Source organism: Arachis hypogaea, chromosome 17, assembly GCF_003086295.3.
Source record: "Arachis hypogaea cultivar Tifrunner chromosome 17, arahy.Tifrunner.gnm2.J5K5, whole genome shotgun sequence".
Taxonomy (NCBI): domain Eukaryota; kingdom Viridiplantae; phylum Streptophyta; class Magnoliopsida; order Fabales; family Fabaceae; genus Arachis; species Arachis hypogaea.
Genome location: NC_092052.1, coordinates 90,737,467 through 90,763,388, shown reverse-complemented (window position 1 = coordinate 90,763,388; position 25,922 = coordinate 90,737,467). Strand labels below are relative to the sequence as shown.

General features: G+C 38.8%; 2 non-coding genes across 2 annotated transcripts; both read left to right on the top strand.

Moving 5' to 3' along the window:
• Positions 1-346: 346 nt before the first annotated feature.
• Positions 347-454, top strand: LOC112768598 (small nucleolar RNA R71). Its single transcript, XR_003186006.1, has one exon. It is a non-coding gene; the product is annotated as a small nucleolar RNA R71 (small nucleolar RNA).
• A 17,089-nt stretch (positions 455-17,543) lies between these two features.
• LOC112768246 (small nucleolar RNA R71) lies at positions 17,544-17,647 on the top strand. Its single transcript, XR_003185683.1, has one exon. It is a non-coding gene; the product is annotated as a small nucleolar RNA R71 (small nucleolar RNA).
• Positions 17,648-25,922: the final 8,275 nt, after the last annotated feature.

Genomic DNA, 25,922 nt, shown 5'->3' with positions numbered 1-25,922 from the left:
AAGCTTCTTCTTTATAAGAAGCCTCTTGAGTACTGTTGGATGTAGCTTGCATTCCATTCAGACTCTGAGAAATCATATTGACTTGCTGAGTCAATATTTTGTTCTGAGCTAATATGGCATTCAGAGTATCAATCTCAAGAACTCCCTTCTTCATAGGCGTCCCATTATTCACAGGATTCCTTTCAGAAGTGTACATGAACTGGTTATTTGCAACCATGTCAATGAGTTCTTGAGCTTCTGCAGGCGTTTTCTTCAGGTGAATGGATCCACCTGCAGAAGTGTCCAATGACATCTTAGATAACTCAGACAGACCATCATAGAATATATCCAGGATGGTCCATTCTGAAAGCATGTCAGAAGGACACTTTTTGGTCAGTCCTTTGTATCTCTCCCAAGCTTCATAGAGGGATTCACCTTCTTTTTGTCTGAAGGTTTTAACATCCACTCTAAGCTTGTTTAGCTTTTGAGGAGGAAAGAACTTGGCTAAGAAAGCCGTGACCAGCTTATCCCAAGAGTTCAGGCTGTCTTTGGGTTGAGAGTCCAACCATATTCTAGCTCTGTCTCTTACAGCAAAAGGGAAAAGCATGAGCCTGTAGACTTCAGGATCTACTCCATTAGTCTTAACAGTATCACATATCTGCAAGAATTCAGTTAAGAACTGAAAAGGATCTTCAGATGGAAGTCCATGAAACTTGCAGTTCTGCTGCATCAGAGAAACTAATTGAGGTTTCAGCTCAAAGTTGTTTGCTCCAATGGCAGGAATGGAGATGCTTCTTCCATGTAAATTGGAATTAGGTGCAGTAAAGTCACCAAGCATCCTCCTTGCATTATTATTATTTTCGGCTGCCATCTCTTCCTCCTGTTCGAAAATTTCTGAAAAGCTATCTCTGGATTGTTGTAATTTAGCTTCTCTTAATTTTCTCTTCAGGGTCCTTTCAGGTTCTGGATCTGCTTCAACAAGAATGTTCTTGTCCTTGCTCCTGCTCATATGACAAAGAAGAGGGCACAGAGAAAATAATAATAATATGGATCCTTTATATCACAGTAGAGAGGTCCTTGTGTTAGTAGAAGAAAAGAGGAAGAAAATCTGAACTCAGAGAGAGAGAGAGATGGAGTTCGGATTTTTGGTGGGTGAGGGAGAGATGTTAGTAGATGAATAAATAAATAGAATAAGATGAGAGAGGGAAAATTTCGAAAATAATTTTTGGAAAAGAGTTAGTGATTTTTGAAAATAGTTTTTGAAAAAGGTTAGTGATTTTCGAAAATTAAGATTTAAAATTGAAATAATTAGTTAATTAAAAAGAAATTTTGAAAAAGGGGGGAGATATTTTCGAAAATTAGAGAGAGAGAGAGTTAGTTAGGTAGTTTTGAAAAAGATAAGAAACAAACAAAAAGTTAGTTAGTTAGTTGAAACATATTTTGAAAATCAATTTTGAGAAGATAAGGAGTTAGGAAGTTAGAAAAGATATTTTGAAATCAAATTTTTGAAAAAGATAAGATAAGAAGATATTTTGAAAAGATATGATTGAAATTAGTTTTGAAAAAGATTTGATTTTTTAAAATCACAATTAATGACTTGATTCACAAGAAATCACAAGATATGATTCTAGAACTTAAAGTTTGAAACTTTTCTTAACAAGTAAGTAACAAACTTGAAATTTTTGAATCAAAACATTAATTGTTATTGTTATTTTCGAAAATTATTTGATAAAAATAAGAAAAAGATTTTTGAAAAATATTTTTGGAATTTTCGAAAATAACTAAGAAATTTGAAAAAGATTTGATTTTTGAAAAAGATTTTGAAAAAGATAAGATTTTCAAATTGAAAATTTGATTTGACTTATAAAAACAACTAGATTTTTAAAATATTTTGAAAAAGTCAAATCTAATTTTCGAATTTATGAGAGAGAAAAAGGGAAAGATATATTTTTTTTTTGAAAATTATATGAAAAAGAAAAAATAAGGATTCCAAAATTTTTAACATGAATTCCAGGAATCTTGCATTCTTAGTCTAAAGCTTCAGTCTAGGAATTAGACATGGCTCACTAGCCAGCCAAGCTTTCAATGAAAGCTCCGGTCCAAAACACTAGACATGCCCAATGGCCAGCCAAGCTTCAGCATGTAATTCAGACATGACATGCCTGACATACCCTACAGTCGTATAACAGCTGATGGTTGGAAGCCTCAGTCCAAAAGAATTTAGACATGGCTTTACAGCCAGCCAGGCTTCACATGCTTCATGAAACACTAGAATTCATTCTTTAAAAATTTTGAATAAAATTTTTTTTTTTCGAAAACAGGTGAGAAAATTTTGAAATATTTTTGAAAAATTTTTGAAAAGAAAACAAAAAGAAAATTACCTAATCTGAGCAACAAGATGAACCGTCAGTTGTCCAAACTCGAACAATCCCCAGCAACGGCACCAAAAACTTGGTGTTGTTGCCGGATCCAAACTTGGCACTGATGTTACCGGACCAAAAGCTTGACGAAAACTCAAAGAATCCCAGCAACGGCGCCAAAAACTTGGTATGCGAAATTGCTACTCAGGTTGTGAATTGTTGTTCGAAATTGATTCCCTGGCAATGGCACCAAAAACGGATGCACAGGACCATGGTCTAAACATATCTTCACAACTTCGCATAACTAACCAGCAAGTGCACTGGGTCGTCAAAGTAATACCTTACGTGAGTAAGGGTCGAATCCCACGGAGATTGTCGGTATGAAGCAAGCTATGGTCACCTTGTAAATCTCAGTCAAGCGGACATAAAACAGTAATGGGTTTTCGAAAATAAATAATAGAATAGGGATAGAGGTACTTATGTAAATCATTGGTAAGAATTTCAGATAAGCGAATGGAGATGCTTTTCGTTCCTCTGAACCTCTGCTTTCCTGCTATCTTCATCCAATCAGTCTTACTCCTTTCCATGACTGGCTTTATGTGATACATCACCATTGTCAATGGCTACTTTCGGTCTTCTCTCGGGAAAATGATCCAAATGCCCTGTCACAGCACGGCTAATCGTCTGGAGGCATCACCCTTGTCAATGGCTTCATCTTATCCTCTCAGTGAAAATGGTCAACGCACCCTGTCACGGCACGGCTATTCATCTGTCGGTTCTCGATCATGCTGGAATAGGATTTACAATCCTTTTGCGTCTGTCACTAACGCCCCGCAATCGCGAGTTTGGAGCTCGTCACAGTCATTCATTCATTGAATCCTACTCGAAATACCACAGACAAGGTTTAGACTTTCCGGATTCTCTTGAATGCCGCCATCATTCTAGCTTACACCACGAAGATTCTGATTAAGAGATCTAAGAGATACTCATTCAGTCGAAGGTAGAACGGAAGTGGTTGTCAGGCACGCGTTCATAGGGAATGATGATGATTGTCGCGTTCATCACATTCAGGTTGAAGTGCGAATGAATATCTTAGAAGCGAAATAAGATGAATTGAATAGAAAACAGTAGTACTTTGCATTAATCTTTGAGGAACAGCAGAGCTCCACACCTTAATCTATGGAGTGTAGAAACTCTACCGTTAAAAATACATAAGTGAAAGTCCAGGCATGGCCGAGAGGCCAGCCCTCAAACATGATCTAAGATAGCATACAACTGATCAAAGATGCCTAATACAATAGTAAAAGGTCCTATTTATAATAAACTAGCTACTAGGGTTTACAGAAGTAAGTAATTGATGCATAAATCCACTTCCGGGACCCACTAGGTGTGTGCTTGGGCTGAGCTTGAGTGTTGCACGTGTATAGGTCCTTCCTGGAGTTGAACACCAACTTTTGTGCCAGTTTGGGCGTTCAACTCTGGTTTTGGCTCTTTTTCTGGTGCTGGACGCCAGATTTGGGCAGGAAGCTGGCGTTGAACGCCAGTGTACGTCGTCTATTCTTGGCCAAAGTATGGACTATTATATATTGCTGGAAAGCCCTGGATGTCTATTTTCCAACGCAATTGGAAGCGCGCCATTTCGAGTTCTGTAGCTCCAGAAAACCTACTTTGAGTGCAGGGAGGTCAGAATCCAACAGCATCAGCAGTCCTTCTTCAACCTCTGAATCTGATTTCTGCTCAAGTCCCTCAATTTCAGCCAGAAAATACCTGAAATCACAGAAAAACACACAAACTCATAGTAAAGTCCAGAATTGTGAATTTAACATAAAAACTAATGAAAACATCCCTAAAAGTAACTAGATCCTACTAAAAACATACTAAAAACAATGCCAAAAAGCGTATAAATTATCCGCTCATCAATACGCTACTCAGGTCCAATCCTTTCAACTTCAAATTCCAAGGGCTTCCGCCTCTGATCGGCGTAACTCCTGGCAACTTTGCGCCGTAAGCATCCTATCTCGGATTTTCTTGACTTGTTCAGTGGTCTCAGCTATCATCTCCGGCCCCAACAAGCCTTTCTCTCCAGCTTCATACCAACATAGCGGAGATTAACATTTCCTCCCATACAATGCCTCATACGGAGCCATTCCGATGCCCGCATGGTAACTATTATTGTATGCAAACTCCACTAATGGCATATACTAATCCTAACTCGCCGGTTGATCCAAAACACAAGCTCTCAACATATCCTCTAGTGTTTGGATCGTCCTCTCGGATTGACCATCTGTTTGAGGATGGTACGCTGTACTTGATGAGATGTTAGTAGATGAATAAATAAATAGAATAAGATGAGAGAGAAGGAATTTTCGAAAACAATTTTTGAAAAAGAGTTAGTGATTTTTGAAAATAGTTTTTGAAAAATGTTAGTAATTTTCGAAAATTAAGATTTAAAATTTAAAATAATTAATAAATTAAAAAGAAATTTTGAAAAAGGGGGAAGATATTTTCGAAAATGAGAGAGAGAGAGTTAGTTAGGTAGTTTTGAAAAAGTTAAGAAACAAACAAAAAGTTAGTTAGTTAGTTGAAACAAATTTGAAAATCAATTTTGAAAAGATAAGAAGTTAGGAAGTTAGAGAAGATATTTTGAAATCAAATTTTTGAAAAAGATAAGAAGATTTTTTGAAAAGATATGATTGAAATTGTTTTTGAAAAAGATTGGATTTTTAAAATCACAATTAATGACTTGATTCACAAGAAATCACAAGATATGATTCTAGAACTTAAAGTTTGAATCTTTCTTAACAAGTAAGTAACAAACTTGAAATTTTTGAATCAAAACATTAATTGTTATTGTTATTTTTGAAAATTTTGATATAAAAATAAGAAAAAGATTTTTGAAAAATATTTTTGGAATTTTCGAAAATAACTAAGAATTTTGAAAAAAGATTTAATTTTTGAAAAAGATTTTGAAAAAGATAAGATTTTCAAATTGAAAATTTGATTTGACTCATAAGAAACAACTTGATTTTAAAAAGATTTTGAAAAAGTCAACTCAAATTTTCGAATTTGATGAGAGAGAAAAAGGGAAAGATATTTTTTTGATTTTTGAATTTTTAATGAAGAGAGAGAAAACAAGAAAAATGATGCAATGCATGAGAATTTTAGATCAAAACATGTGATGCATGCAAGAATGCTATGAATGTCAAGATGAACACCAAGAACACTTTGGATGTCAAGATGAACATCATAGACACAATTTTGAAAAATTTTTAATGCAAAGAAAACATGCAAGACACCAAACTTAGAATTCTTTAATGCTTAGACACTAAGAATTCAAGAATGCATATGATAAACATGAAAAGACACAAAACAAAAAATCATCAAGATCAAACAAGAAGACTTACCAAGAACAACTTGAAGATCATGAAGAACACTATGAATGCATGATATTTTCGAAAAAATGCAAGATGCATATGCAAGTGACACCAAACTTATGACATGACTCAAGACTCAAACAAGAAACACAAAAAATGTTTTTGATTTTTATGATTTTTTAATTTTTTTGTATTTTTTTCCAAAAATTAATTGAAAAACAAAAATAAGGATTCCAAAATTTTTAATATGAATTCCAGGAATCTAGCATTCTTAGTCTAAAGCTTCAGTCCAGGAATTAGACATGGCTCACTAGCCAGCCAAGCTTTCAATGAAAGCTCCGATCCAAAACACTAGACATGGCCAATGGCCAGCCAAGCTTCAGCATGTAATTCAGACATGACACGCCTGACATACCCTACAGTCGTGTAACAGCTGATGGTTGGAAGCCTCAGTCCAAAAGAATTTAGACATGGCTTTTACAGCCAGCCAGGCTTCACATGCTTCATGAAACACTAGAATTCATTCTTAAAAATTTTGAATAAAATTTTTGAAAACATTTTTGTATTATTTTCGAAAACAGATGAGAAAATTTTAGAAATATTTTTGAAAATTTTTTTTTGAAAATAAAATAAAAAGAAAATTACCTAATCTGAGCAACAAGATGAACCGTCAGTTGTCCAAACTCGAACAATCCCCGGCAACGGCGCCAAAAACTTGGTGCACGAAATTGTGATGTCCAGGCTCAAACAATCCCTGGCAACGTGAGCAACTTGGTACGCGCAATCATGATTACACTTTGATTATATAAAATTCATGGCTCTTTCTTTCCCCGGCAACGGCGCCAAAAACTTGGTGCACGAAATTGTGATGTCCAGGCTCAAACAATCCCTGGCAACGTGAGCAACTTGGTACGCGCAATCGTGATTACACTTTGATTATATAAAATTCATGGCTCTTTCTTTCCCTGGCAATGGCGCCAAGAACATGGTGCCAATACCATGGTTCACAACTTCGATACAACTAACCAGCAAGTGCACTGGGTCATCCAAGTAATACCTTACGTGAGTAAGGGTCGAATCCCACGGAGATTGTTGGTATGAAACAAGATATGGTCACCTTGCAAATCTCAGTTAGGCAGATATAAATTGATAATGGTGTTTTCGAATTTAATATAATAAAATAGGGATAGAAATATTTATGTAATTCATTGGTGATAATTTCAGATAAGCGAATGGAGATGCCTTCGTTCTTCTGAACCTCTGCTTTCCTGCTATCTTCATCCAATCAGTCTTACTCCTTTCCATGGCTAGCTTTATGCAAGGGCATCACCGTTGTCAGTGGCTACATCCCCTCCTCTCAGTGAAAAATATGTTCACATGCTCTGTCACAGCACGGCTAATCATCTGTCGGTTTTCGATCATGCTGGAATAGGATTCACCCTCCTTTTGCGTCTGTCACTAACGCCCAGTACTCGCGAGTTTGAAGCTCATCACAGTCATTCAATCATTGAATCCTACTCGGAATACCACAGACAAGGTTTAGACTTTCCGGATTCTCTTGAATGCCGCCATCATTCTAGCTTACGCCACGAAGATTCTGGTTAGGAGATCTAAGAGATATTCATTCTAGCTTATTTCATGTAGAACGGAAGTGTTTGTCAGGCACGTGTTCATAGGCGAGAATGGTGATGAGCGTCACACATAATCATCACCTTCATCACGTTCTTGGGTGCGAATGGATATCTTAGAAGCGAAATAAGATGAATTGAATAGAAAACAGTAGTACTTTGCATTAATCTTTGAGGAACAGCAGAGCTCCACACCTTAATCTATGGAGTGTAGAAACTCTACCGTTAAAATTACATAAGTGAAAGGTCCAGGCATGGCCGAGATGGCCAGCCCTCAAACGTGATCTAAGATAGCATACAACTGATCCAAGATTCTCAAAAAGACTAGTAAAAGGTCCTATTTATAATAAACTAGTCACTAGGGTTTACATAAGTAAGTAATTGATGCATAAATCAACTTCCGGGGCCCACTTGGTGTGTGCTTGGGCTGAGCCTTATCTTTCCACGTGCAGAGGCCATTTGTGGAGTTGAACGCCAGGTTTTGGATCCTTTTCTGGCGTTGGACGCCAGAATTGGGCAGAGAGCTGGCGTTGAACGCCAGTTTACGTCGTCTATTCTTGGCCAAAGTATGGACTATTATATATTTCTGGAAAGCCCTGGATGTATAGGTTCCAACGCAATTGGAAACGTGCCATTTTGAGTTCTGTAACTCCAGAAAATCCACTTTGAGTGCAGGGAGGTCAGAATCCAACAGCATCCGCAGTCCTTCTTTAACCTCTGAATCTGATGTCTGCTCAAGTCCCTCAATTTTAGCCAGAAAATACCTGAAATCACAGAAAAACACACAAACTCATAGTAAAGTCCAGAAATGTGAATTTAACATAAAAACTAATGAAAACATCCCTAAAAGTAACTAGATCCTACTAAAAACATACTAAAAACAATGTCAAAAAGCGTATAAATTATCCGCTCATCAGTACTCAAGCTTAATCGGGTTCCAAAAGCTTTCTGAAATGCACCCCAGAACCTCAAAGTGAAACGAGGATCTCTATCAGAGATTATAGTAGCAGGTACACCATGGAGTCTCACAATCTCCTTTATGTATAACCGAGCTAGCTCCTCATGAGTGTAAGTCATCCGAATGGGCAAAAAGTGAGCTGACTTCGTCAGTCGGTCCACAATCACCCAAATAGCATCAAAACCAGTCCTAGTCCTTGGCAATCCCGACACAAAGTCCATTGCAATACTTTCCCACTTCCATTGCGGAACCTCTAAAGATTGCAACATCCCGGAAGGTCTTTGATGTTCAATCTTTACCTTTTGACAAGTTAAGCATTTTGAAACGTATTCCGCCACATCATTCTTCATACCTGGCCACCAAAACATTGCCTTTAAATCATGGTACATCTTAGTACTTCCCGGGTGAATGGAGAATCCACTTTTGTGTGCCTCCTTTAAGATATCTTGCCTCAAAGTGCCAACATCCGGCACAATGATCCTACCCTTGAATCTCCATAACCCATCTTTTCCTTCCGACACCTTCCATAACGCTTCATCATTTTCATGAGCCTTTAGGAGCTCAGACTTAAAATCACTCGAGATTTCTAATCGGCTCAAACACAAGGTTCTAGATACTTCTCGAGCACCAATTTTTAGACTCTCGAATCCATTGAGCAACTTCTCCTCTTGAAGCATCATCCGAGCCGCATATAACGACTTCCGACTTAACGCATCCGCCACTACATTCACCTTTCTCGGATGGTAATTCAACTCAAAATTGTAGTCCTTCAATAATTCCATCTACCTTCTCTGCCTCATATTAAGCTCTTTCTGATCAAAGAGATATTTCAAGCTCTTGTGATCGGAGAAGACTTGGAACTTAACCCCACAGAGATAATGCCTCCACACCATCAAGGCAAACACGACCGCAGCAAGTTCCAAATCGTGCGTAGGGTAACTAACTTCATGAGGTCTCAACTGTCGTGAGGCATACGCCACCACATTATGATGCTGCATCAGCACGCATCCTAGACCCTTTAATGAGGCATCACAGTACACCTCAAATGGTTCGTTCGGCTCAGGTAACACCAACACAGGTGCAGTGGTCAACTTTTTCTTCAATGCCTAAAAGCTTTCCTCACACTCAGGAGTCCAAACAAACGGAGTGTCTTTGCGGGTTAATTTTGTCAACGACAAGGCTAATTGCGAAAAGCCTTTGATGAACCTTCGGTAATAGCCAGCTAAACCCAGAAAACTCCTTATCTCAGTTATTGTGGTTGGTTGCCTCCAATCCATCACAGCTTCCACCTTAGTTGGATCTATGGCTATTCCCTTCTTACTCACCACGTGACCCAAAAACTTTACGTCATCCTTCCAAAACTCACACTTAGACGATTTCGCATAGAGTTTCTTCTCCTTCAGAATTTGCAACACGGTCCTCAAGTGTTCCGCATGCTCTTCTTCAGTCTTGGAGTAAATTAGTATGTCGTCAATGAAGACAACAATGAATTTATCCAGAAACGGACGGAACACTCTATTCATGTAATCCATGAATACTGCAGGAGCGTTCGTCAACCCAAAGGACATTACAGTGTACTCGTAATGACCATAACGAGTCCGGAAAGCGGTCTTAGGGATATCCACACCCCTCACCTTTATCTGGTGATAACCGGATCGCAAATTGATCTTGGAGAAAACCTCAGCTCCTTGTAATTGATCGATGAGATCATCAATCCTCGGCAATGGGTACTTATTCTTTATGGTGACCTTGTTCAGCTGCCTGTAATCCACACAGAGTCGCATACTTCCATCTTTCTTCTTTACCAGTAACACTGGAGCACCCCACGGGGAAACACTTGGTCGGATAAAGTTCTTACCCAACAATTCCTCTAACTGAGACTTTAGCTCGGCCATCTCTAATGGTGACATTCTATAAGGAGCACTTGAGATTGGTCCCACCCCAGGCACCAATTCAATAGCAAACTCGACCTCTCGGTTAGGTGAAAATTCCTCAATATCATCGAGAAATACTTCTGGAAACTCACACACTACCAGAATCTGATTCAACCTTTGGTCATCACCCGAAACACCCGCGGTTAACAACAGGATACCCTGACATTCGATTCCGAAATAGTTCACCATCATCGAATTCAAGTAATAATTATTCACCACAACCGGCCCTTCTGTATCTTCCGGCATAAAGTACACCGACTTTGTAGAACACTCAAGCAGGATATGGTTCTCAGATAACCAGTCCAATCCCAAGATAAGATCAAGACCGATCATCGGTAAGTAGATTAAATGATGGACAAAATCACGCTACTTGAACCTAAACGAAACTTTCGGGCATCCTAGCCTAGTTACCATGGCTTCATGGGTAGCATTATATACTTTTAGGTCATAACTAAGGTTACGATCTTCAATCCTAACTCATGGGCTTTCTCAAATGCAATGAATGAATGCGATGCTCCCGAATCAAATAAAGCATTTAAAGTTCGACCGGCTATTTCACAGTTACCTCGAATGAGTGTCTCGGATCCCTCTGCACCCCTAGCTGAGGTAGCGAACACCCGACCGGTCTGTTGTGCTTTCCCAGCACCTTACTTCTGCTGCTCCGGACAACTTGCGACTCTATGCCCCGCCTTTCTACAATTGTAGCATAAACCCTATTCGGCCTTGCATGGTACTCCCGGATGGTGACTCCCACACCTAGTACAAGCTTGATCATTCTAAGGCTGCTTCCCAAACCTTTTCCCTTAGGAGTTGTTGTTGTTGGACCTCCTAAAGGAACCTCCCCTCTTGAAAGGCGGACCTCTAGGTGCAAAACTCTTCCCTCGGTTCTGTTGAAATGATCCTTTGTGACTTTCTTTCTCAGTGGCTGCCCTCTTCACACACTCTTCAGCAACCCTACACTTGTTCTCCAACTCGGAGAAAGTCCTAATCTCCATTGGCCCCACCGAACCAAAAATATCGCTCCGGAGTCCTCCTTCGTACTTAACACACTTCCATTCCTCTTATTCTACCGGAGTCCTGGTGCACAAAATTGTGATCATCAATGGCGCCAACAACTTGGTGTGGCACACTTTTAATCTAAACTCTTTTATCACAACTCTGCACAACTAACCAGCAAGTGCACTGGGTCGTCCAAGTAATAAACCTTACGTGAGTAAGGGTCGATCCCACGGAGATTATCGGCTTGAAGCAAGCTATGGTCATCTTGTAAATCTCAGTCAGGCGGATTCAAATGGTTATAGAGTTTAAGGTGATGAAAATAAACATAAAATAAGCATAGAGATATTTATGTAATTCATTGGTGGATTTCAGATAAGCGTATGAAGATGCTTTGTTCCCCTTGAACCTCTGCTTTCCTATTGCCTTCTTCCAATCATTCATACTCCTTTCCATGGCAAGCTTTATGTTGGGCATCACCGTTGTCAATGGCTACATCCCGTCCTCTCAGTGAAAATGGTTCTGATGCTCTGTCACAGCATCGGCTAATCAGCTGTCAGTTCTCGATCATGTCGGAATAGGATCCATTGATCCTTTTGCATCTGTCACACGCCTCACAATCACGAGTTTGAAGCTCGTCACAGTCATCCCTTCCCAGATCCTACTCGGAATACCACAGACAAGGTTTAGACTTTCCGGATCTCAGGAATGGCTGCCATTAATTCTAGCCTATACCACGAAAGTTCCAATCCTAGATTAGAAACCCAAGAGATACGCATTCAAGCCATTGCTAGTAGAACAGAGGTGTTTGTCAGGCACATGTTCATAGGTGAGAATGATGATGAGTGTCACGGATCATCACATTCATCAAGTTGAAGAACGAATGAATATCTTGGAGAAGAAATAGACTTGAGTTGAATAGAAAAACAATAGTACTTTGTATTAATTCATGAAGAACAGCAAAGCTCCACACCTTAATCTATGGTGTGTAGAAACTCCACCGTTAAAAATACATAAGAACAAATAGTGTAAGCATGGCCGAATGGCCAACCTCAAAGGTCTAAGGACTAAACGTCCCAAGATGATGAAAATACAATAGCAAAAGGTCCTATTTATAGAGAACTAGTAGCCTAGGATTTACAGAAATCAGTAATTAATGCAGAAATCTTCATCCGGGCCCACTTGGTGTGTGCTTGGGCTGAGCATTGAAGCTTTCATGCGTAGAGACTTTTCTTGGAGTTAAACGCCAGCTTTTGTGCCAGTTTAGGAGTTAAACGCCAGAATTCTTGAGCTGACTTAGAACGCCTGTTTGGGCCATCAAATCTCGGGCAAAGTATGAACTGTTATATATTGCTGGAAAGCCCAGGATGTCTACTTTCCAACGCAATTGAGAGCGCGCCAATTGGGTCTTTGTAGCTCCAGAAAATTCACTTTGAGTGCAGGGAGGTCAGAATCCAACAGCATCTGCAATCCTTTTTCAGCCTCTGAATCAGATTTTTGCTTAGGTCCCTCAATTTTAGCCAGAAAATACCTGAAATCATAGAAAAACACACAAAATCATAGTAAAGTACAGAAGAGTGATTTTTATTTAAAAAATAATAAAAATATAATAAAGACTAATTAAAATATACTGAAAACATACTAAAAACAATGCCACAAAGCGTATAAATTATCCGCTCATCACAACACCAAACATAAATTGTTGCTTGTCCCCAAGCAACTGAAAATCAAATAGGATAAAAAAGAAGAGAATATACAATGAATTCAAAAAACATCTATGAAGATCAGTATTAATTAGATGAGCGGGGCTTTTAGCTTCTTGCTTCTGAACAGTTTTGGCATCTCACTTTATCCCTTGAAGTCCAGAATGATTGGCATCTATAGGAACTCAGAATCCAGATAGTGTTATTTATTCTCCTAGTTAAGTATGTTGATTCTTGAACACAGCTACTTTATGAGTCTTGGCCGTGGCCCTAAGCACTTTGTTTTCCAGTATTACCACCGGATACATAAATGCCACAGATACATAACTGGGTGAACCTTTTCAGATTGTGACTCAGCTTTGCTAGAGTCCCCAATTAGAGGTGTCCAGGGTTCATAAGCACACTCTTCTTTTTGCTTTGGACCTCGACTTTAACCGCTCAGTCTCAAGTTTTCACTTAACACCTTCACGCCACAAGCACATGGTTAGGGACAGCTTGGTTTAGCTGCTTAGGCCAGGATTTTATTCCTGTGGGCCCTCTTATCCACTGATGCTCAAAGCCTTGGATCCTTTTTTTCACTCTTGCCTTTTGGTTTAAAGGGGTATTGGCTTTTTCTGCTTGCTTTTCTTCTTTTCTCTTTTTTTTTGCAAGCTTTTCACTGCTTTTTCTTGCTTCAAGAATCAATTTTATGATTTTTCAGATCATCAGATAACATTTCTCCTTTTCCTTTCATTCTTTCAAGAGCCAACAATTTTAATATTCATAAACAATCAAATTTAAAAATATGCACTATTCAAGCATTCATTCAGAAAAACAATAGTATTGCCACGACATCAAGATAATTAAACTGTTTTAAAATTTGAAATTCATGCACTTCTTTTTCTTTTTCAATTGAAAACATTTTTCATTTAAGAAAGGTGATGGATTCATTTTCATAGCTTTAAGGCATAGACACTTAGACACTAATGATCATGTAATAAAGACACAAACATAAATAAACATAAAGCACATTTTTCGAAAAAACAGAAAATAAAGAATAAGAAAATTAAAAAAACGGGTCCACCTTAGTGATGGCGGCTTGTTCTTCCTCTTGAGGATTTTATGGAGTGCTTGAGCTCCTCAATGTCTCTTCCTTGCCTTTGTTGCTCCTCTCTCATGGTTCTTTGATCTTCTCTAATTTCATGGAGGAGGATGGAATGCTCTTGGTGCTCCATCCTTAGTTGTCCCATGTTGGAACTTAATTCTCCTAGGGAGATGTTGATTTGCTCCCAATAATTTTGTGGAGGAAGATGCATCCCTTGAGGCATCTCAGGGATTTCATGATGAGGAATTTCCTCATGCTCTTGGTGAGGTTCTCTTGTTTTCTCCATCCTTTTCTTAGTGATGGGTTTGTCCTCATCAATGAGAATGTCTCCCTCTATGTCAATTTCAACCGAATTGCAAAGGTGACAAATGAGATGAGGGAAGGCTAACCTTGCCAAAGGGGAGGACTTGTCCGCCACCTTGTAGAGTTCTTGGGATATAACCTCATGAACTTCCACTTCCTCTCCAATCATGATGCTATGTATCATGATAGCCCGGTCTATAGTAGCTTCGGACCGGTTGCTAGTGGGAATGATTGAGCGTTGGATGAACTTCAACCATACCCTAGCCACGGGCTTGAGGTCATGCCTTCTTAGTTGAACCGGCTTCCCTCTTGAATCTCTCTTCCATTGAGCGCCCTCTTCACATATGTCCATGAGGACTTGGTCCAACCTTTGATCAAAGTTGACCCTTCTAGTGTAGGGGTGTGCATCTCCTTGCATCATGGGGAAGTTGAATGCCAACCTTACATTTTCCGGACTAAAATCCAAGTATTTCCCTCGGACCATTGTAAGCCAATTCTTGAGGTCCGGGTTCACACTTTGATCATGGTTCTTGGTGATCCATGCATTGGCATAGAACTCTTGAACCATTAAGATTCTGACTTGTTGAATGGGATTGGTGAGAACTTCCCAACCTCTTCTTCGGATCTCATGTCGGATCTCCGGATATTCGCCCTTTTTGAGCTTAAAAGGGACCTCGGGGATCACCTTCTTCTTGGCCACAACTTCATAGAAGTGGTCTTGATGCACCATTGAGAGGAATCTCTCCATCTTCCATGACTCGGAGGTGGAAGCTTTTGCCTTCCCTTTCCTCTTTCTAGAGGTTTCTCCGGCCTTTGGTGCCATAAATGGTTATGGAAAAATAAAAAGCTTTAGCTTTTATCACACCAAACTTAGAAGGTTGCTCGTCCTCGAGCAAAAGAAGAAAGAAGAGAGTAGAAAAAGAAGAAATAGATGAGATGGAGTGGGCTTTGTGTGGGACAGTGGTTTGAATTTGAATGGTGAGGTAGGTGGAGTTTTATAGAGGATGGATGTGAGTGGTGAAGAGAATGGTGGGATTTGATAGGTGAGGGATTTTTGGGGAAGAGGTGTTGAGGTGATTAGTGAATGGGTGAAGAAGAGAGAGAGTGGTGGGGTAGGTGGGGATCCTGTGGGGTCCACAGATCCTGAGGTGTCAAGGATATCTCATTCCTGCACCAAGTGGCGTGCAAAACGCCCCTTTCTGCCAATCCTGGCATTAAACGCCAGTCTGGTGCCCATTTCTGGCGTTAAACGCCCAGAATGGTTCCAGATTGGGCGTTTAACGCCCATTCTGCTACCCTAAACGCCAGTAAGTTTCTCCTCCAAGGTGTTCTATTTTTCATTCTGTTTTCCTTCTGTTTTTGCTTTTTCAATTATTTTTGTGACTTCTCATGATCATCAACCTACAGAAAACATAAAATAACAAAAGAAAATAGAAATTTAACATAGATAAGTAAAAATTGGGTTGCCTCCGAACAAGCGCTTCTTTAATGTCAATAGCTTGACAGTGGCTCTCATGGAGCCTCACAGATGTTCAGAGCAATGGTGGAACCTCCCAACACCAAACTTAGAGTTTGAATGTGGGGGTTCAACACCAAACTTAAAGTTTGGTTGTGGCCTCCCAACACCAAATTTAGAGTTTGACTGTGGGGGCTCTGTTTGACTCTGTATTGAGAGAAGCTCTTCATGCTTCCTCTCCATGGTTACAGAGGGATATCCTTGAGCTTTAAACACAAGAGAGTCTTCATTCACTTGAATGATCAATTCTCCTATGTCAACATCAATCACAGCTTTTGCTGTGGCTAGGAAGGGTCTGCCAAGGATGATGGATTCATCCATACACTTCCCAGTTTCTAGGATTATGAAATCAGCAGGGATGTAATGGTCTTCAACCTTTACCAAGACATCCTCTACAAGTCCATACGCCTGTTTCTTTAAATTATTTGCCATCTCCAGTGAGATTCTTACAGCTTGTACCTCAATGATCCCTAGCTTCTCTGTTACAGAGAGAGGCATAAGGTTTATGCTTGACCCTAGGTCACATAGAGCCTTTTCAAAGGTCATGGTGCCTATGGTACAAGGGATTGAGAACTTTCCAGGGTCTTGTCTCTTTTGAGGTAATCCCTGCCTAGTCAAGTCATCCAGTTCTTTGATGAGCAATGGAGGTTCATTCTCCCAAGTCTCATTACCAAATAACTTTGCATTTAGCTTCATGATTGCTCCAAGGTACTTAGCAACTTGCTCTTCAGTGACATCTTCATCCTCTTCAGAAGAAGAATACTCATCAGAGCTTATGAAAGGCAGAAGTAAATTCAATGGAATCTCTATGGTCTCAGAATGAGCCTCAGATTCCCATGGTTCCTCATTAGGGAACTCCATGGAGGTCAGTGGACGTCCATTGAGGTCTTCCTTAGTGGAGATTACTGCCTCTTCCTCCTCTCCAGGTTCGGCCATGTGAGACGTGTTTATGGCCTTGCACTCTCTCTTTGGATTCTCTTCTGTATTGCTTGGGAGAGTGCTAGGAGGGAGTTCAATAATTTTCTTTCTCAGCTGACCCAATTGTGCCTCCAAATTTCTAATGGAGGACCTTGTTTCAGTCATGAAACTTTGAGTGGTTTTGATTAGATCAGAGACAATGGTTGTTAAGTCAGAGGGGTTTTGCTTAGAATTCTCTGTCTGTTGTTGAGACGATGATGGAAAAGGCTTGCTATTGCTAAACCTGTTTCTTCCACCATTATTGTTGTTGAAACCTTGTTGAGGTCTCTGTTGATCTTTCCATGAGAGATTTGGATGATTTCTCCATGAAGGATTATAGGTGTTTCCATAGGATTCTCCCATGTAATTCACCTCTTCCATTGCAGGGTTCTCAGGATCATAAGCTTCTTCTTCAGAGGAAGCTTCCTTAGTACTGCCTGTTGCTGCTTGCATTTCAGACAGACTCTGAGAAATCATATTGACTTGTTGGGTCAATATTTTATTCTGAGCCAATATGGCATTCAGAGTATCAATTTCAAGAACTCCTTTCTTCTGAGTTGACCCATTATTCACGGGATTCCTTTCAGAGGTGTACATGAATTGGTTATTTGCAACCATTTCAATGAGTTCTTGAACTTTTGTAGGCGTCTTCTTCAGATGAAGAGATCCTCCAGCAGAGCTATCTAATGACATCTTGGATAGTTCAGACAGACCATCATAGAATATACCTATGATGCTCCATTCTGAAAGTATGTCAGAAGGGCACCTTCTGATCAATTGTTTGTATCTTTCCTAAGCTTCATAGAGGGATTCTCCATCCTTCTGTCTAAAGATTTGGACTTCCACTCTAAGCTTACTCAATTTTGAGGTGGAAAGAACTTTGCCAAGAAGGCATTGACTAGCTTTTCCCAAGAGTTCAGGCTTTCTTTAGGTTGTGAGTCCAACCATGTCCTAGCTCTGTCTCTTACAGCAAAAGGAAAAAGCATAAGTCTGTAGATTTCAGGGTCAACCCCATTGGTCTTGACAGTGTCATAGATTTGCAAGAATTCAGCTAAGAACTGATGAGGATCTTCCAATGGAAGTCCATGAAACTTGCAATTCTGTTGCATTAGGGAAACTAATTGAGGCTTAAGCTCAAAGTTGTTTGCTCTAATGGCAGGAATTGAGATGCTTCTCCCATAGAAATCAGGAGTAGGTGCAGTAAAGTCACCAAGCACCTTCCTTGCATTGTTGGCATTGTTATTTTCGGCTGCCATGGTTTCTTCTTCTTTGAAGAGCTCTGTTAGGCCCTCTAAAGAGAATTGTTCTTTAGCTTCTCTTAGCTTTCTCTTCAAGGTCCTTTCAGGTTCAGGATCAGCTTGAACAAGTATGCCTTTATCTTTGTTCCTGCTTATATGAAAGAGAAGAGAACAAGAAAGTAGGGAATCCTCTATGTCACAGTATAGAGATTCCTTGAGGCGTCAGAGGAAAAGAAGAATAGAAGGAGCAGGTGGAGAAGAGGGAATTCGAACTTATCAGGAGGGACAGAGTTTGAATTGCACCTTGATGAGGAGTCTTAGTCCCTTAAATAGAAGGATGTGAGAAGAGGGGAAGAATTTTCGAAAATAATTTAAAAAGATTTTGAAATAATTAAAAAAAAATTTGAAAACTTGATTGAGATTTTTGAAAACTAAGATTGGGAAAGAAATAAAGTGAAAGATTTTGAAATTAGAAAAAGATATGATTGAAAAAATTAATTTTGAAAAAGATGTGATTGAAAAGATATGTTTGAAAAGATATGATTGAAAATCAATTTAGAAAAAGAAAGTTTTTAAAATTAAAGTTGATTACTTGACTAACAAGAAATTAAAAGATATGATTCTAAAATTTAAAGTTTGATCCTTTCTTAATAGGCAAGTAACAACTTGAAAATTTTTGAAGTAAATCTTGAATTGAAGTAAGGATTTTTGAAAATAGTAAAAATAAATATAAAATGGAAAGAAATTGATTTTGAAAGAGATATGATTGAAAAGATATGATTTGAAAAAGATTTGATTTTGAAAAATTATGAAAACTCGAAAAAAATGTGAATTAAAAACAAAATCTTCCCTCTAGTGTCATCCTGGCGTTAAACGCCCAGAATGGTGCCCATTCTGGCGTTTAACGCCCAAATCTCTACCTTTTTGGGCGTTAAACGCCCAGCCAGGTACCCTGGCTGGCGTTTAAACGCCAGTTTTCCTTCTTCACTGGGCGTTTTGAACGCCCAGCTTTTTCTGTTTGATTCCTCTGCTGAATGTTCTGAATCTTCAATTCTCTGTATTATTGACTTGAAAAGACACAATTTTGAAAATATTTTTGAATTTTTGATGATGAGAAACAAAAATAAAAAATGCAACTAAGATCAAATAAACAATGCATGCAAGACACCAAACTTAAAAGTTTGTATACTAAGGTCTATAACAATGTAAAAATGCATGTAAGAAACAACAAAACACACAAAACAAGAGAATTTAAAGATCAGAGCTATGAAATCATCAAGAACAACTTGAAGTTTAATGAAGAACATAATGCATATATTCGAAAAATGCAAGAAGAATAAAAACATGCAATTGACACCAAACTTAAAAATTGATACTAGACTCAAACAAAAAACATAAAATATTTTTGGTTTTTTATGGTTTTATAAATTTTTTTGTGATTTTCGAAACTTATATGGAAAAGAAAATAAAGAGAATCAAAACTTTTAATAAGAATTCCAGGAATCATGCAATGTTAGTCTAAAACTTCAGTCTAAAAAGATTAGACATGTTTGGCCAAGCTTCAGCAGGACATTACATTTAGCAGCTAAATTGATGTGAATCAATCAGCTTTTGTGATGGTGGAAACATCACCTTGAAACTCTAGAATTCATTCTTAAAAATTCTGAAGAAAAGATACCTAATCTAAGCAACAAGATGAACCGTCAGTTGTCTAAACTCAAACAATCCCCGGCAATGGCGCCAAAAACTTGGTGTACGAAATTGTGATCATCAATGGCGCCAACAACTTGGTGTGGCACACTTGTAATCTAAACTCTTTTATCACAACTTCGCACAACTAACCAGCAAGTGCACTGGGTCGTCCAAGTAATAAACCTTACGTGAGTAAGGGTCGATCCCACGGAGATTGTCGACTTGAAGCAAGCTATGGTCATCTTGTAAATCTCAGTCAGGCGGATTCAAATGGTTATGGAGTTTAAGGTGATGAAAATAAACATAAAATAAGGATAGAGATACTTATGTAATTCATTGGTGGATTTCAGATAAGCGTATGAAGATGCTTTGTTCCCCTTGAATCTCTGCTTTCCTATTGCCTTCTTCCAATCATTCATACTCCTTTCCATGGCAAGCTTTATGTTGGGCATCACCGTTGTCAATGGCTACATCCCGTCCTCTCAGTGAAAATGTTCCTGATGCTTTGTCACAGCATCGGCTAATCAGCTGTCGGTTCTCGATCATGTCGGAATAGGATCCATTAATCCTTTTGCGTCTGTCACATGCCCCACAATCGCGAGTTTGAAGCTCGTCACAGTCATCCCTTCCCAGATCCTACTCAGAATACCACAGACAAGGTTTAGACTTTCCGGATCTCAGGAAAGGCTGCCATTAATTCTAAGCTATACCACAAAGGTTCCAATCCTAGATTAGAAACCCAAGAGATACGCATTCAAGCCATTACTAGTAGAACAGAGGTGTTTGTCATGCACATGTTCATAGGTGAGAATGATGATGAGTGTCACGGATCATCACATTCATCAAGTTGAAGAACGAATGAATATCTTGGAGAAGAAATAGACTTGAGTTGAATAGAAAAACAATAGTACTTTGTATTAATTCATGAAGAACAGCAGAGCTCCACACCATAATCTATGGTGTGTAAAAACTCCACCGTTAAAAATACATAAGAACAAATAGTGTAAGCATGGCCGAATGGCCAGCCTCAAAGGTCTAAGGACTAAACATCCCAAGATGATGAAAATACAATAGCAAAAGGTCCTATTTATAGAGAACTAGTAGCCTAGGGTTTACAGAAATCAGTAATTAATGCAGAAATCTTCTTCTGGTCCCACTTGGTGGGTGCTTGGGCTGAGCATTGAAGCTTTCATGCGTAGAGACTTTTCTTGGAGTTAAACGCCAGCTTTTGTGCCAGTATAGGAGTTAAACGCCAAAATTCTTGAGCTGACTAGAAATGCCTGTTTGGCCTATCAAAACTCGGGCAAAGTATGGACTGTTATATATTATTGGAAAGCCCAAGATGTCTACTTTTCAACGAAATTGAGAGCGTGCCAATTAGGCTTCTGTAGCTCCAGAAAATCTACTTTGAGTGCAGGAAGGTCAGAATCCAACAGCATCTGCAGTCCTTTTTCAGCCTCTGAATCAGATTTTTGCTCAGGTCTCTCAATTTCAGCCAGAAAATACCTGAAATCACAGAAAAATACACAAACTCATAGTAAAGTCCAGAAGAGTGATTTTTATTTAAAAAATAATAAAATATAATAAAGACTAATTAAAATATACTAAAAACATACTAAAAACAATGCCACAAAGCGTATAAATTATCGGCTCATCAAGTCCCTTGACACATATGAGAGAATCTGAACAGCTCCTCAAACTTGTCAGTATACTCAGATACGGACATAGTACCCTGCTTCAGTTGCAACATTTCAAGCTCCTTGGCCGTCCTGGCAGAAGTCAGAAAGTACTTCTTATAGAACTCCTTTTGGAAGACATCCTAGGTTATATAATCATCACCCTGCTGCAGGAGGCATCGGATTCCTTGCCACCAATGCGACGCTTCCCCAGTGAGCAAATAGGTAGCGAACTCCACACGCTGCCCTTCAGGTACCACCTGCGCTTGCAGTGCTCATTCTATGGCCTGAAACCATGTATCGACCTCAGTCGGGCTAGTGGTTCCCTTGAACTTAGGTGGATTAACCTTCAAAAAGTTTGCCAGTATCATCGGGCTCTGAACTCTACCTCCGTCATTACCATGGTTGTTCATTTGTTGACCAAGAGCCTCAGCAGTGGCTTGCATAGCAGCAGCCATGTTCTCCAACGCAGTCATAAAGTTCACCGGGTCATTAGGGTTAATCCCTGGCGCACGAGCATTTGTATGACCTCTCCCACGGCCTCTACCGTGTCCACAAGGCGCCATCTGGCTCCTATACACACCAAACATTCGATATTAAGTTGATCAGTCTCAATATCGGAAGTCTAGTGCTTCAAAGTCCCAAATGTATGCTCATGAACGTTTATGCCAATTATATCAAGTAGATATACTAACAGCACATAACACATACAGAGAATGCACAAAAGCATAGTTAGTCCGTCTCTCAGGCTCTACAGGAACGAACTGCTCTGATACCATAATGTAACACCCTACCATACAGAGTCTTATGCTTAAGTCATAAACCAGAGATGGCAAGGTATTACGACCTCTAAAACAAAATCTAGTACGTATAGTAGTGTGAATAAGGATTATAACTAGAAGCCTTTGTAGAAAAAGGGGTAAACAAAAATCGCAACTCGAAAGCGCAACACTCCAATCGATAACGCAACGAGCAAAGGATAAGTTAACGCGAGATTATATATATACAAAAGAGTGTCAAAAACGGGAATATCAAAACTCAAATCCGGATGCGAAGATAACCGGTCCGAACATGGCAATATATACATATAATAAAATAAGGAAACCACAAAGGAAACCCAAAGGGACACAAAAACAGAGAACCTAGTCTCCATAATCCCCTCTAAGAGGAGTCATCACAGTTTATATTATTCAATGGAGATAAAAGTATCTAAGAGAAATCAAAAATCAAAACAGAGTCCTGAGAACAAGGGTCTTCGCTAATCCAGAAGTCTCCAGCATGCCTCAACAAGAAGCCTCGCATCCTGCATCTGAAAACCACAAAATCCGCATGGGTGAGAACCAGAGGTCCCCAGCATGGTAACAGCTTCCACATATATAATACATAATAACAGAGGAAAGCCGAAGGCAACCCTAGAACTTCCTCCAGATAATATCAAAGCTTATAAACAAACTAAACCGTAAGTGGCAACTGACTAAAGATCCTTCATTAAAGCATGCATGCATTTAATTATGCCAATTGGCCAATCAAGCATTACTAAGTAATATAAAGTAATTGGCATTATGAATTCATTGGTTTATGTATTCATTAAATGAAAGCATGTAGTATTAGTAATGCCATGAAAGTCATGCATGTAATATTAGTAATGCCATCATTGGCTTAGGTATTCATTAAAGCAAAGAACGCTATTAAGCAAGGGAGTGTTCAACAAGAGGAGCTTTCATTAAAGTGAGCATTACGCTCACTAAATTTAACTTTTTCGGGCATATTTGCCAATGAAGCAAGGCTAGCTCTGCTAGAGAGCAATAGGAGTAGGAGTAGGAGTAGAATAGAAAATTCTCTTGGAAATACTTTTAATTTTTTGCACTTTCATCATTTGAGTCACATTGAATTCTCTTCTGCTAAAATTTCCTCTTCTACTACAATTTCCTTTCTGCAATTATATATTTCAGTTTACATTGAGCTTGAATTTAAATCTTCAGTTTCATTTGCTCTTAATTTACTTTTTTGAAATTTAATTCCTCTGCAATTTGCATTTGAGTTTGCTGTGAGCTTGATTTACATTTCCTGCAATTTACAATTCCTGCAATTGTTATGAGCTTTGATCTACTGCTTCATTTAATTTCCAGCACCCAGCTCCCCTTTACATTTAATGCAATTTACCTTTCTTGTCATTTAAGGTTCTGTCAATTTATGTTTCTTGCTCTTTAAGATTCAGCTGATTTACTTTCTGCAAATTTAAATTCCCTGCAATTTACATTTTGCTGCTCAAATTTCACTCAATTCACCAATGTTAGCTTGACTAAACTAATCACCTCACTAAAGTTTCTTGATCCATCAATCCCTGTGGGATCGACCTCATTCTAGTGAGTTATTACTACTTGATGCGACCCGGTATACTTGTCGGTGAGTTTTGTGTGGAATCGTTTTTCCACCGATCAGAGGCTCTGCATCTCCTAAGTCTTCTTCAACCACTTCTTCCTTGTCTTCAACAGTTATAGCTTCCTCTAATTGTTCCAACACAAAGCAATATTTCTCATAATCCAATCTCTCCTTCATGTTATGCTCTCCCTTGGGTTCTTCATATGTAGCCTTGGGAGTACTTTGGTTTCCCAAGCATTGGGATGCCAACCGGTTTACCACCTCATCCAAGGCGGCCGCAAAGTTTTGTACATCCCTTTTCATCTCCTCTTGTCCTTGAAGAAGAACACCAAGGATGTCAACCATTGGAGGTTGGGGTGGATGAGAGAGCTCATTGTCTTGGGGGAAGGATTCATGGTAGGAAGGTGAGTCATCATAATAAGGATGTGGTGGTTCCATGTTCTCCATTTGTTCTTCTTGTTGCTCAACACACTCCAATTTATTATTCTCAAGTTGATATTCTACAATCCCCTTCAAACTACCCTCTTTGGTTGTTCTCCCACAATCATCTGTGGACATGTGGTATGAGTCCCATGCATCTAACTTTTGACGGACGGTTGCTTGAAGCCGATCCATGGTTTCCTTGAGAGATGGACATTGATATTCTTCCATGGAGGGTTGTAGTAGGAGATAGAATTCATCTTGAGGTTGAAAATTTGTGTACATTGGAGGAGGTGGTTCTTAGAAGTATTGAGGTTGGAATGGTGGTGGTTTTATATATGGCTCATATCGCCCAAAAGATGGTTGGTATGGTGTGTAAGGAGTAGGGTCATATGAAGGTGGTTGGTGAAAAGAGGCATGTGAGTATGGTTAAGGGTTATGTTGAGGGTATGGCTCATAGGCATATGGTGGTGGTTCTTGAAAGTCATAAGGAGATTCACTATAACCATTAGATTGATATGAATCATAGAATGGCTCTTGTTCATAGTGCATTGGTGGAGGTTGTTGCCAATAGGATTGATCATATGCATATGGCTCCTCTCACCTTTGATTATCCCATCCTTGATACACATCCTCATTGTAGCCCTCATTTCCTACAACATAGTTAGAACCAAACTCACAGCCAAAGTGAGAATTCATAATGAAAAGAGAAAATAAGAAACAAAAGCTAATAAGAAAAAATGAATCAAAGTCCTAAAACTAGCAAAAAACTAACAAGCAATCCAAAAATAAAGCTATTCACATATTCACATATATACAATAACCAATAACATAACACCATTGCAATTCCCCTGCAACGGCACCATTTTGATGATTGGATTTTTGATGGTATAGAATTTCACAAATGAAATCTCGTTGCAAGTATAGTTTCTAAACCAACAAATAATCCTTTCATACAAAAGATTGTTTGTCATGAGTACAAACCCCTAAAATTATAAACCTTTAGTTTGAGTTTACTTTTGGAGGGAAAGTTAGTTTTAGAGAGAGAAGCTCTCTCTTCTCTCTAGAATTAGGATTAGGTTAGATCTAGATTAGAATTTCTTAGATCTAGTTTAATTTCATGCTTAGATTTACTTCTTCTACATCTCCTCTCTCTAGTTTAGCATTTAATTCTTGTAATTCTCTACTTTTATGTTGATGTACTTTTGTTTCTTCTATTTTCATTTTAATGCAATTCATGATTCATGTTCCCTTATTGTTGAATTGCTTAATTCATTTTACTTTCCTTTTATGTCTTCCATGTGTTTGACGCAATGCTTGGTTGGATTATAGATTAGATTTTTCCCCTCTTGGCCTAGGTAGAGTAATTAGTGACTCTTGAGTTGTCTAATGCATTTGTTGATTGATGATTAGAAGTTGCTAGTTGATTTCAATTCCTCTAAAGCTAGTCTTTTCTTAGGAGTTGATTAGGACTTGAGGAATCAAATTGATTTATCTACTTGACTTTCCTCCATGGTTAGAGGTTAACTAAGTGAGAGCAATGGACAATTTCTTGTCACAATTGATAAGGATAACTAGGATAGGACTTCTAGTTCTCATACCTTGCCAAGAGCTTTTCTAGTTGTTAGTTTATTTTCTTTACCATTTACTTTTCTTGTTTCTTATCAAAAACCCCAAAACATACCTCATAACCAATAACAAGACAACTTTATTGCAATTCCT